General features: G+C 31.3%; 1 protein-coding gene across 1 annotated transcript in view; it reads left to right on the top strand.

The window, feature by feature from the left end:
- The window catches only part of emilin1b (elastin microfibril interfacer 1b), a 91,878-nt gene that overhangs the window by 47,581 nt on the left and 30,460 nt on the right, over positions 1–13,837 (top strand). The gene's annotated exons all lie outside the window — the stretch shown is intronic.

The following is a 13,837-nucleotide window of genomic DNA, read 5'->3' as shown; positions in this document are numbered from 1 at the left end:
AAATGAGGGCACTGTGGGTGGAAATGTGCAGATTAAGAGGCGGTAATATTGTAATAAGATCTCCTTTATACATCACGGGGAGCGAAATTTGAGCAGCTCATTTTTTCACATGCTTGCAGAAACAGGCTTACCAAAAAATGTACTGTGTTGTCCTTTTCTTTTTTTTTTTTAAACCATTTCTTGGTTGGTAAATGCACTGAGGACCCGATTATAGCACTAAAACACGGAAAAAGTCATTTTCATGATATGTGACCCCGGACCGCAAAACCAGTCATATGTAGCACGATTATATTTGTAGCAATAGCAACAATACAATGTATGGGTCAAAACTGATTTTTCTTTTATACCAAAAATCATTAGGATACGAAGTAAATATCCATGAATATATTTTGTAAATTTCCTATCGTAAATATATCAAAACTTAATTTTTGATTAGTAATATGCTTCTTTTTTTTTTTTGCACCCTCAGATTCCCGATTTTCGAATAGTTGTATCTCTAACAAATATTATCCTATCCTAACAAACCATACATCAATCGAAAACGTATTAATTCAGCTTTCAGATAATATATAAATCTAAATAAAAAAATGGATCCTTATGACTGGTTTTGTGGTCCAGGGTCACATGTCACCCTTTAATGTAAGTATAAGAGGAATGATGCTCTTACAGAAGCAACTGGTAACTCAGCCTATATAAACACACAGGAACTGGTGAAGTTACATATAGTAGTGAGCAATATCTTGGCTATGGGCCTCCTCAGACAATACAGCTCAGATTAGCACCTATGGCTTATTATTTAATCCTCCTACTGTTTTCCAAAAGAGATTCTCCAGGCCCATTTCAGGGATCAACTGCTGTCGAAGTCCACAGCTGTACGGCACAAAGGAAGGTTAGCCGACGTTACCAAAGGTTTTACCTTCAAATTTAACACGTAAGCAGAAAGAGAGTCTTGTTCCTCATCCCTCACAACCGCTCTGGTGACTGAATCTGCTGGGCAGACTGTCAGAGACAGGAAAATAAACATCCAGAGAGCTAAAACATTTAACTATCAGAAGACACAGTAACTTTCCAGGCTTTTTGCCTCATTTCTCTTTGTTTCTTTGATGTACTTGGAAACTTTGAATGGTAGTGTAACCTAGTTTCCACAAAATTATTAAGCAGCAAAGCTGTTTTCAACATTGATAAGAAGAAATGTTTTTTTGAGCACAGAATCAACATATCAAAATGATTTCTGAAGGATCATGTGACACTGAAGACTGGAGTAATGATGCTGAAAATTCAGCTTTGCATCACAGGAATAAATTACGTTTTAACATAGTAAAACAGAAAGCTACTACCATGTTACTGTTTTCACTTTTTGTTTTTTAGACCAAATAGATTCAGCATTTCTTGTTGAAAAGAAGAGACTTATTTAAAAAAACATGTAAAAAAAATCATAGTTATTCCAAAATTTTGACCAGCAATATTTATCAGCGTTTATAAGCCAAGTCTGCATTTTTTTTTTTGTTTGTTTGTCTATTTTGATGTCTGCAGGTTGAAACAACCCCAATAATGTCACATTTAGCCCTTTGAATGCGATTTTACGTGTATTTTACACCCCGAAATGCGGTTTCTAATGGAGAACCCCCCTTGAAATGTGATTGGGCTAGTTTAGGGCTAGCAATTGGGCAGGTTTTGTGGTGAAAACCTAGCAACCCTGGTATATATGCAGTGAATCTAAAGGGTAAATGAGGACCTTATTTAACAGTGCCTTTCAGCTTTTTTCTCCAAAAGTCAATTGGGAGTAACTTGTTGAAGAATGTGGTGAATTTCCATTCCCTTCATCTGCATTGTTAACCTACATCCCTAAAGGCTTGTGACTGGGAGCAGGTGAGAGACCTATAAATCAGCTCTATAAATCCTCTGCCCTCTCTGGTTGCACGTTTTCCACTGATAACGTATCGCAACGCGCCACTGAATATGACACGCACATCTAAGTTCAATCATTTAAGCCCTGCAAGCCGCTCTCCTGAAATTCATATGTGCTGTCAGAAAGCCTAAAACAACAATGGGTTAATCCTAATATGGGATGGACTTCAAAAAATGTTGAATAATAAGACTGGGTAATATTTTGCATCAGGTCTAGCTTGTCACATTGGATTGATTAACTATATTTGTTTTAGGTTTCTGGAACGTGCAGCAGAGGTCCCATTACTCTTTGGTTACACGGTTGACATAGTAGAGGTAGCGTCACTGGGAATTCATAAATATGAGTTTAGAAAGTTGAGATTGCAGCACCAACTTCAAAGGGTATAATTGTGTGTGTGTTTAAATATGATTTGGCCAGTGGTTTCAAAACAGTTAATCACTAGTCTTGTTCAGTTGTACAACAGAAAAATAAAAATGTTTTTTTGGTCTTCATATGCTGTTCAAATATCAGCCAACACCTTTGGTGGCAAAAAAATTCAACTGGATTTGATTTTAAAAGTGCTTCCATTTTCCATACTGTCGAACAAAACATTCCATTATAATTTAAAACATCTGCTGGTCATCAGAAGTATGATATTTACACCTACGTGATAATTACTGGAACATAACACACTTCTGAATGTGGTGTCTGAATAATCACCACACAAATCATGGATCTTCCAGTCCTGTGATCGTGTTACACTCACCAAATTGCTCTCAGAGTTTCTACTAGGAGAGTTTGTCAGCAATTAATTATAGTCAAGATTATAGTTACCTGGAAAAAGTGAGTTTCAAGAATTTCTGTGAGTAAAAGAAGCTGTGTGTGGGGTTCAGAAGTGAAAATAGTTTTCAAGCATAATGCGTTTTGGCTTTAAGTGAATGTGTATCATTTACCGATAATGAATTAGAGGATTTAGACAAATTGTCAGCAGTTTTGTAGGTGTTCATGAGGAACGTATAAAGTTGAGCTGTTCGCGCAAAGTCTGGTGCACACAAGTGACCTGTGACCGCGAGGTCGCGGTGTCCGGCCCTCTGTGGATTTTATCACAGAGCCCTCGAGGTAAAGACACTTCCCTGTAATTGGAGTAAGGAAGTCTTTGGGAAAATCGCAGATTAAAGTTTCGTGTGTGGCGTAAGCCTGTATTTGGAAGTCGTAAAATTCTTGGCAAGTCAAGCTGATGTTATTTGATTCCATTACAAACCAAATTGTATCAGAAGACGAAATCTGGCATGCAAAAAAACACAATTATAAGAAGTTTTGGTGTCTTGTTACCAGTACTGTTTTTTTTTTTTTTTTGCAGTATTTTGTTGTTGGAAAGAAAATATCACTAATGTGTTCTCTTTAATATCTATGGCAGCCCATTTCCACCACTAAATAAAAAAAAGATAACTGCGACTTATCTCACAATTCAGACTTTTTTTCTCGCAATTGTGAGTTCACATCTTGTAATTCTGACTGTTTTTCCTTAGAATTGTGATACAAACTTGCAATTCTGACCTTTTTTCTCAGAATTGCAGGACGTGAGAAAAAAGTCAGAATTGCATGGTCTAAACTCGAAATTGCGATTTAAAAAAAAAAGTTTGAATTGTGAGAGAAAAAGTTGCAATTACGTTTTTTTTAATTTATTGGCAGAAACGGGCTTCCGTAGATATCTCATTTATTGTTGGCAGGGAACAATGAGATTGAATGGAGATTAAATGTATTAAATATATATATGTATATATGTATATATGTATATATATACAAATATATATATATACAAATGTAATACATTACAATACATTAATACATTACAAACGTGTTTATGTATTTATTTATTTATTTATTTATTTATTTATTGTATTCTTTCCTAAGAAAATGAAGACCTACTTCAAAGAACATTAAACATACATTATAAACTTTTTAATAGACTTATTTCCAGATACGTTAAACAGATACATTATAATCAGATGCATTTATTATACAGTGCAAAGTTGCACATGAAAACATGTCAGTCATGGTTCACCACAAAACATAAAACATAATATTAAAGAAAATGAAACATACTTTAGGAACATTAGGATTTGTGATTTTCTCGTTTTTATTTTAATTTTTAAAAAAATTATTTTATTGATTTTATTTTTTCATTTTATTTAATTGTATTTTATTTTATTTGATCATTTTCTCATGATAATTAATTACATTTTCAATGTGTTCAATGTATTAGCTAATAATACATTAAATGCATTTTTTTATTTTATTTAAATTAGCTCATTTAAACTTGTACTGCTCATTTAAAAAATATAAATTAGCAATAGAAATGCTACAAATGCTAAATACAATTAATTTGTAATACATTGCAAATTGTTTATTTATTTTTATTATTTATTTTATTTTATTTTATTTTTTTATTTTTTGTATTCTTTCTCAAAAAAAGGAAGACTTCAAAGACCATTAAACATATATTGTAATCTTTTTAATAGACTTATTTCCCCTCAGACAGAAATTCGTTTTTTTGTTTGCTTTTTAGAGACTGAACACAGCTTGAGACGTTGTTGAGATCTCTTAGAGGGATAGTTCACACAAAAATGAAAGTTCTGTCATTAATTACTCACCCTCATGTCGGTCCAAACCCGTAAGACCTTTGTTCATCTTCGGAACACAAATTAAGATATTTTTGATGAAATCCGAGAACTTTCAGACCCTGCATAGACAACAACGCAACTGACACATTCAAGGTCTAGAAAGGTAGTAAGGACATTGATTAAATAGTCCATGTGTCATCAGTGGTTTAACCATAATTGTACAAAACTATGACAATACTTTTTGTGCACAAAGAAAACAAAACAAATGAAAAACGACTTTAACAATTATCTTCCTCCTATGTCCTTAATACTATTCTGGGCCTGCGAACATTACAGTTACATTGCTGTCTATGCAGGGTCAGAAAGATTTCAGATTTCATCAAAAATGTCTTGATTTGTGTTCCGAAGATGAATGAAGGTCTTACAAGTTTGTAACAACATGAGGGTGAGTAATTAATGACAGAACTTTTATTTTTGTGTGAACTATCCCTTTAAGAGATCTCTACAACGTCTCAAGCTGTGTTCAGAATTTCCAGAATACTATTCAATCAAAAGTCAAATTTGAATATGAAAGGAAGAAAGTGGACTATGCTATCCACTTTAATTTTGCAGCTCTATAATTTTACTGTATGTCAACAATTGCCTCTCTTGTATCTATACTTAAGTCTCCCTTTTCGGAGCGACATCTGAGACGATGTTAATGCTTGAATGAAAACATTTTCCTCTGGGATCCACAATATGTCTTGGCTGCTGCGGTGCTGCTTATTGTCTGTAATTTGTGCTCTGTAATCAGTTTCCAAGCATTTAGTCATTTATTTACCTAGGCACAGCCTGTGTGGATGTGACACACACTGGTAAATGTGTGGCCTGATCCTAGAGGCGCAGCTATAAAACAATAGTTAGCTTTAATTGGAATGCATGGGTGGGCTTTTGTTTTACTTTCACAAAAGTGCATTACAGAGGGATTGAGAGACAGAGAAAGCGAGCGAGCACACGGCTAACTGTTTCCGAATCACGTGCTGTCCGTATACTAAAATCCCAGCCTAAATCTGAACCGTCTGTAACATTCCCAGCTGCTCTGGAACGTATTTTTGTGTGGCTCTAAACACAAGTCCTCACTCAGTGTGAATTGTTGACGCTGCTGTTTTGGGATCTTTCATCTTGTGTTTTGCTGTTGTAGGAATTCTGAAGGAAGTGTCTGATCAAAGTTTTATTCAGAAAATGGCAAAAAATTGGTTGCTTGTAAATGAAGAGTGAAGGAACAATCATAAAGGTATTTTGGCACTTCAAGGTAGAGTATGTCATTTCTAAAATGTCCCAGCTTAATGTGCAGAGACAGCTATAAGTAAACTAGGTTACATTTCTGTTTGGTGATGTTATGGCAGAAATTACACACTAGCTTGTGCCTGAATGAGAGCAAATCCCCACAGACATGTTCCAACACCTTGTAGAAAGCCTTCCTAGAAGGGTGGAAACTGTTAGGGAGGACCCACTGCCTATTAATGGGAGGAAAGTCTGATTTTCCCAGCATGCTTTGATATGAAGTGCGTAAGAAGAGTAAATGATGAAATATTTTGTGTGTGTTTGCACAAAATTAAAATACGAAAAGATCTATTAGTGTATGTTAGGATTTATAGTGGTTTGTTATGTTGTTGTTTGGTTAGCGTGTGTGTCCTATTGCTAGATCATAGCTGTTATTTCACATTACTCTTAAATACTGTTTTTTAAGTTAGCTTGCTCAAATATTTGAGTAAATAAAATTTCATTTACCATGGTAAATGGTCATGGTATCAAATAAATTATTGATCTACTCAAATTTTTACTTAAAGGGGTCATCGGATGCAAAGTTCACTTTTACATGTTGTTTGAACATTAATGTGTGTTGGCAGTGTATGTACACATCTACCCTATAATGATAAAAAATCCATGCAGTGGTTTTTAATTAATCTGTAGAAATAATATCTCCTTTTTCAAACTGAGCCATTCTCAGATGGTTGCTCCCACGATAGTTGATTGACGTGAGCGTCTTACCTCAGACCCACCTTAAATCAGCTGTAACAGTCCGACCTCCATTGTTTCAATGCTGGAGCAGAGATGTAAGTTAGACAAGAATATCTCCGACTGTGCGATTGAGGTGTTGTGTTGCTGGATGTAATAATGAACGCAGTGGTCGTCATGTACTTCCAACATCTGAGCCGCTGAAGATGCAGTGGATTATGTTTGTTTGTGAAGGGAATGCGCCTCCCGATCTACATATATCCGTCTATGTTCACGCAAATCATTCGTGATCCAGCTTCACCTACAGCAGAAGTGAGTATAAGGGGTTTTTTTATGAATCTTTGTGATTATGTTTCCTAATAAAGTGCTAGTTAGCAAGTTTAGCGGCTAAATGCGGCTAAAGTAAACAGGCTCGTCACTCCACAGAGAGAAGAGAGGGGCGGGGCGAGCAGAGCTCATTAACATTTAAAGCAGCCTCGACCAGAACAGAATGATTTTTGCAGAGCTGATTTTGGCAAGGTAAAAAGGGTGTTGTTTTACACAACCACTGAGAATTTTTAACCAAAGTATATTACAGACTTTTCATTAAGACCCTAAAGAATCATATCAACTTGTGGAAAATGGGCATCCGATGACCCCTTTAAATTTATTCAGTACTTAAGGTGTATTTCATTGTTTTCACAGGTAAAAAATTTACTCAGTATTTATAAGTGAAATTTACTTCCTGTAGATATTTGTGAGGCACAGTCATTTGTTATTTTTAAATCTTACCTAAAAACTAACATACTCACTTACTTATTGTTTATTTATTTAACGGTTACATTTAGTACATGCACTGTATGAATTTTTATTTTCACTGGCACATTATTTATTTATTTATTTATTGCAAAGTCTGTTTTACTGTAAAACACTTTAAAAAGCTTTTTGGTGCTATATAAAAAAGAGGTTTATTATTATTAGCAAATCGTACTAGTCCTATATTATTTTATTATTTTATTTTATTTTATTTTCACTGCCACATTGTTAATATTAAATATTCAGTCTGATGCTATATAAAATAAAGTGTATTATTATTATTATTATTATTATTATTATTATTAGCAAAACTTACAAGTACTTTATTTTATTTTATTTTATTTTATTTTATTTTTTATTGTATTTTATTTTCACTGGCACATTTTTTATTTATTGCAAAGTGTTTTTACTATGTAGAACACTTTGCGAAGCTTCTTTTGGTGCTATATAAAATACATTTTCTTCTTATTATTATTATTATTATTATTATTATTAGCAAAACGTACTGGTCCTAAATTTTCTTTTTTCGTTTTTTTTTTCTTTTCTTTTTACATATTTTATTTATTGCAAAGTCTGTTTTTACTATGTAAACGCTTCTTTTGGTGCTATATAAAATAAGGTTTATTATTATTATTATTATAAGCAAAACTTACTTGTCCTAAATTCTGTTTATTTTATTTATTTTAAAGTTATTATTATTATTATTATTACTGGTCTTAAATTTTAGTTTAGTTTACATGTTTTTGGAAATGTTTTTGTGTAAAACTTAATATGCATCCTGATAAATGCATGTGCTGATTATTATTATCTACACACTTTTGGTCATATAGCATATATGCACTGCAATATACAGATTTTCCATTTGTGGACTAAACTGAGATAAAGCAGACGCCCAGCAGGGAGATTCTGCATAGTTTTGCACTGTAAGCTTATCTCTATTTTCTAGGAAATTCTGAGGAAGTATGGTCATTTGGTTTCACTTGTCCAAGCAGAAAAAAAAATAGCTCATTGGCATCATTTTGCACTAATGATCTGTTTTGTATTTTCACTTTTACGGTTCTCCTTGTGGGCTGTTGCTGTGGTGATTTTGTGGTGTGGCAACCCCACATATACAGGATACAGTTTCCACAGTTCTGCATATTACACAGAGTGATTTCCAAGAATTTTAATATTACTTTGCACGGTGATGGATGATTCACAAGTGGGGAAAAAGCAACTCAGTGTTCGTGACATACTGTGGTTTATGGTGATTGTACACATTTGGGAGATTCTGATAAATTAAAATGATGGATGCGTTCTGGCTAGATGAAATTAATTTTGAGCTCTTTCACTCATTTTTGAGCCTTTATAAAGCAGAGGAACAAAATCTATGCAAACTCTCAAATCCTTTACACATGTAACAGAAGTTACAGTATTTTTCACCTTTAAAAATGTGTAATTTTTCTATTTTTAGATTTCTATTTTAAATAAATGCTGTTCTTTTTTAACTTTCTATTCATTAAAGAGTCCTGAAAAAGAGTAAAATATCCAAAATATTAAGCAGCACAACTGTTTTTATCATTCAAAATAATAAAAAATGTTATTTGAGCAGCAAACTAGTATATTAGAATGATTTCTGAAGGATCATGTGACACTGAAGACTGGAGAAATGATGCTGAAAATTCAGCTTTGCATCACAAGAATAAATTGCATTTAAAAATATATTCAAACAGAAAGTGGTTATTTCAAATTGTAATAATATTTCACAATTTTACTGTATTTTTAGTAATTTAAATGCAGTCTTGGTGAGCATAAGAGATATAAAACAAAAAAAAAAGTTCAGTACCTCAGCAGTGCACTGAGGCCATTGCTTCTAACAGTAGCCAGTTATTTTCTTCAAGACTGTGAAGTCTTGTGATTTAAATAGCAGATCTGCGAATCATATGTGATAGCGATTACAGTAGAGCAGGCACTCATCCCCATCTGGGGTTTAGGGTATCAACCGATGCTGGGTTGTGCGGTGACTGGCTGTGGAGGAGAGCAGAGGCAGCCGCCAGATGAACAGCCCACAGCGGTTAAGGACTGGGGAAGCAGAGGGGAATGGTAGGGTGCAGGGGATGATGGTGGAGGGGAGGGAGACCCCCGTAATTACATTGTAAACACAGCTGTTGATGGGACTGTATAAGTGTAGGGCAGCCATGGTTTTCCACATGTGCCTGGTCATGTAGCACAGCTGGTAGTGCTCAAAAATGTTTTGGTCAAGTGTTTTGGTGTGATGAAGTCTGGTCGTCGCACTGCAGAGCAGAAGTTGGGGGAAATTCTTGGTAGTTACAGGCATAGTTGAGGTTTTTGGTGGTGTTTAACTTAAAGTGCAGTCGATTACTGGTGCAAGTGACAGGTTGTAGCTGAGGTATAGACTTTAGTTAGTTGGCGTTGATGGGTTGATGCCACATTTTCCAAATGATAATGTCAATATATCATTTAAATGTGTGTATGTATTGTATTATATTATATTATATTATATTATAAAAGGTGTGTTTATATGTTTATAATTATGATTTATTATCAAAAGCATATATAATTTAATAATTATATATAATTTAATTTTAATTAATTAATACAGTTCATATATATTTTTTTATTTTAATTTAAATTTAGGGACTATGAATATATATGATATATATAGTGTATACATGTAAATTTTAATACTAATAATTATATTATGTATAATGAATTAATACATTGAATGAAATTTAACTTTTTTATATGTATATATATATATATATATATATATATATATATATATATATGTATGTATATATGTATGTATGTATGTATATATATATATATATATATATATATACATATATGTATATGTATATGTGTATGTATGTATGTATGTATATGCATATGTGTGTGTGTATGTATATATGTATATATATATATATATATATATATATATATATATATATATATATATATATATATATATATATATATGTGTGTGTGTGTATATATATATTTTTTTTTTAAATAACCATTTATAATATTAAAAATTATATGTAATAATAATTGTAAATATAAAGTATATTAAATTAAATATTAAATATATAAATATTAAAATATAAATATAAAGTAGTTATTAGAAAATAAATAAAATGTACTTTTATTTATATTGTAAATAAATTTAAAATTCTTAAATTTTTATATAGTAATTTTAAATTGTTTTCAGATGTTTTTAGATATTTAGATTATATATAAAAATTTAATAAATTATATTTATATATATTTGAAAATTATATATAATTCAATATATATATATATGTATATATATGTATATGTATATAATTATATAATTAAATTTTATTTCAAGGAATTAATACAGTTAATGAAATATCATTTTAATTTCTGTTTTTTTTTTTTTTTTTAATTATTATTATTTTCATTAGAATTGTAATAATCCTAATAAACTTCAGCACTGGTGCTGGAGGTGGTGATTTTTTTTTTTTTTTTTTTTTTTTTGGAGCAAGGTATTTGTTTTTAATTGAACAGCCATGCAACTGTATACTTTTATTGGTTAGATAAAAGAGCTCAGCAAGTATAATTTGCCCTTTAAGGAACATGTGTTTCTGTTTAATGATTACAGTCTTTAACTGCGAGCTGCCACCGCACAGCATCTCACCAGAGCTCCCTGACTAAGGTTAACCGGCTATATCATCAGCTGAGCCTGTCCTCATTGACACTTCAAAGCTCCTCTGCCACGCTGCAGCTCCCGGCCTCAGGCACAACAGGGCTTTTTTTATTGGTGAGAAGCCTGTCGAATTGTTCAGACAGACAAGGACAAAAGACTGACTGTGGATTCGTGTTAAAACGGATGTAACGCTGGCACAAAGACGGTCAGGATTTCCCAAATACATTTCAGTTTATTTATCTAATATGAAGCTCTGCATGCCACTCTCTGAATATCTGTTACAGCTGATGCCTTGCATATAAACCTCCTGGTGTTGAGTTCTTGTCTGAACATGCTTGACTGAGCTGGGAGGTGGTAAATTAGGCAAGTTGGGGGTCTGTTTGGTGCCTGAGGTCAACTCAGGGCACCGTTACAGGTGGTTGTGGTTGAACGGAGAGCATTACTGAAATGCTTCACATCTCCGCCTTATTCTGTCCCCACAATCTGTGAATGACAGCAGAAAAGATCTGCCTCTTACCTCTTTCTGTCACAGGCATTACAGTTTGCTCCTCTATGTGGGTATATTCAGTTTCCTGATTTTTGATGCAGTTTGTCATTGTCTTTAAAACCGCAGATGTTTGGTTTACATTCCTCTATTGAAGAACAGCAGGCTGCTTTGCTATTTTCTCTCCCTTTTTTTTTCGCCCAAAGCCATCCCACTTTTGGAAAGTGTAACAAATAGTTTTTCACAGCTGTAGGGCTTCAAAGGAGTGGAAAAGATAGATCTCTCAGAGATAAACCAGTGAGAAACATTCTTTAAACATTTATCTGAGATCTGTTTTAAAATAGAGACCATTAACATTTTTTAAAATAGCACACAGTTGGCTGACATTTACGGCAAATGAGCTCTATTTTTGAATTGTCTACGCAAATCCTCTAATCAGCATAAACATTACAGTTGAGTCAGAAAAGGGGGGCGAGGTAGGTAAAAAAAAAAAAAAGTTTTTTTATTGTAACAATATTTTCATGAAATTTAAGCACAAAAACATTGCATTGTGTAATGTGTTAATACACTGAGTAATATGTAAATAATATAAATGCATTGTGTACGTTGTGTAATCAATACATAAAATAAAAAGTATAAATAAAAAATATGTTAGGAAGATGTTGTGATTTGTTGTTGTAATAGTATATTATTTTATAAATATTTTATATATTTTTTAAATATTGAATATTATATATGAATATAATATATTGAGTATTGAATTCTTTACTTTTTTTTATTTTTTCCCCCCAAAAAATTTAAAAGGTAATTTTAAAGATAATTGCGACATTTTGTTTTATAATTACAGATTTTCTGACTATGAATTCTGACTTTGTATATGTATCACAATTCTGACTTTTTCTTATTGTGATAAAAAAATATATATATATATTTTTATATTATATATATTTTATATATTGAATATTGAATTCTTTAAAAATGTAAAAGGTAAATAAAAAAAACTTAAAAATGTAAAAGGTAATACAGGTATTACAATTTATGCCAACTATTTTTATATTATAAATATTTTGCGTATTGAATTATATATTGAATATTGAATTCTTTACATTTCGAAAAAGGTAATACAAGGTGGTACAATTTATGTCAAGTATTTTTATATAATATATATGTATATATGTGTGTATATATATATATATATATATATATATATATATATATATATATATATATATATATTATTGAATATTGAATTCTCTACATTTTGCAATTTTTTTTTTTTCACCAAAGAAATTAAAGATCATTTTAAAAAGACTCTGAATTCTGACTCTGAATTCTGACTTTATTTATATATATCACAATTCTGACCTTTTCTTATAGTGATAAAAAGTTGCATATGCCAACTATTTTTATATTATGTATATTTTATATATTGAATTATATATTGATTATTAAATTCTTTACATTGCACAAATCTGTTTTTTTTTTTGTTTTGTTTTTTTTTGTTACTCTGAATTCTGACTTTATATATATCACAATTCTAACCTTTTCTTATAGTAATAAAAAGTTGGCGTATACCAACAATTTTTATATTATATATGTATTTTAGATATTGAATTATATATTGAATATTGAATTCTTTACTTTTTCACTTTTTTTTTCTTTGGTAATATGAGATATTACAATATATGGCAACTATTTTTATATTATATATATTTTATATATTGAATTATATATTGGATTCTTTTTTTTGTGATTATCTTTTTATTTCATATATTGGATTCTTTACATTTTGCAATTCAGTTTTTTTTTTCACCAAAAAAAATGTAAAAGATAATTTTAAAAAGGTAAAAATTAAAAAAGTAATTGCGACTTTTTATTTTATAATTACAGCTTTTCTGACTTTATATCTCGCAATTCTGACTTTTTCTTATTGCGAGAAAAAAAAGTTGGTATAACTTACATGACAGAAAATTAACTTTGATTTATAAATAATTAGCAATTTAAATGTATTTTCCTTGCTTTACACTATTAAGGAGTAGAGTGTTTAATTGTCATGACAATAACAAAATAACATCACTTCAAATTGAAATATTATATAGAAAAAATAGAAATTTATATTAAAAACATTAATAACACTCAACTGATTGAAATTTTATTTATTTATTTTTGGGGGAGGTGAAATATGATCTGGACATGTTCTTGACAGATTTTTTGACAGATTTCTGTGAGAGACTTTTCTTTCTGGGATTTTATGTGTAAATTTATGTGTAGATTTCATGTGTAATCGAACTGAACCTATGAATTATTACAAGAACGATTGCACAAGGAAGTCGAACTCTGTGAAGAGGGCTCTCAAAAGCACAAAAAGCTGCTCTCTT

The sequence above is a fragment of the Labeo rohita genome, chromosome 17, assembly GCF_022985175.1.
Source record: "Labeo rohita strain BAU-BD-2019 chromosome 17, IGBB_LRoh.1.0, whole genome shotgun sequence".
In the NCBI taxonomy this organism is placed as follows: domain Eukaryota; kingdom Metazoa; phylum Chordata; class Actinopteri; order Cypriniformes; family Cyprinidae; genus Labeo; species Labeo rohita.
This window is presented reverse-complemented; position numbering and strand designations above follow the sequence as displayed.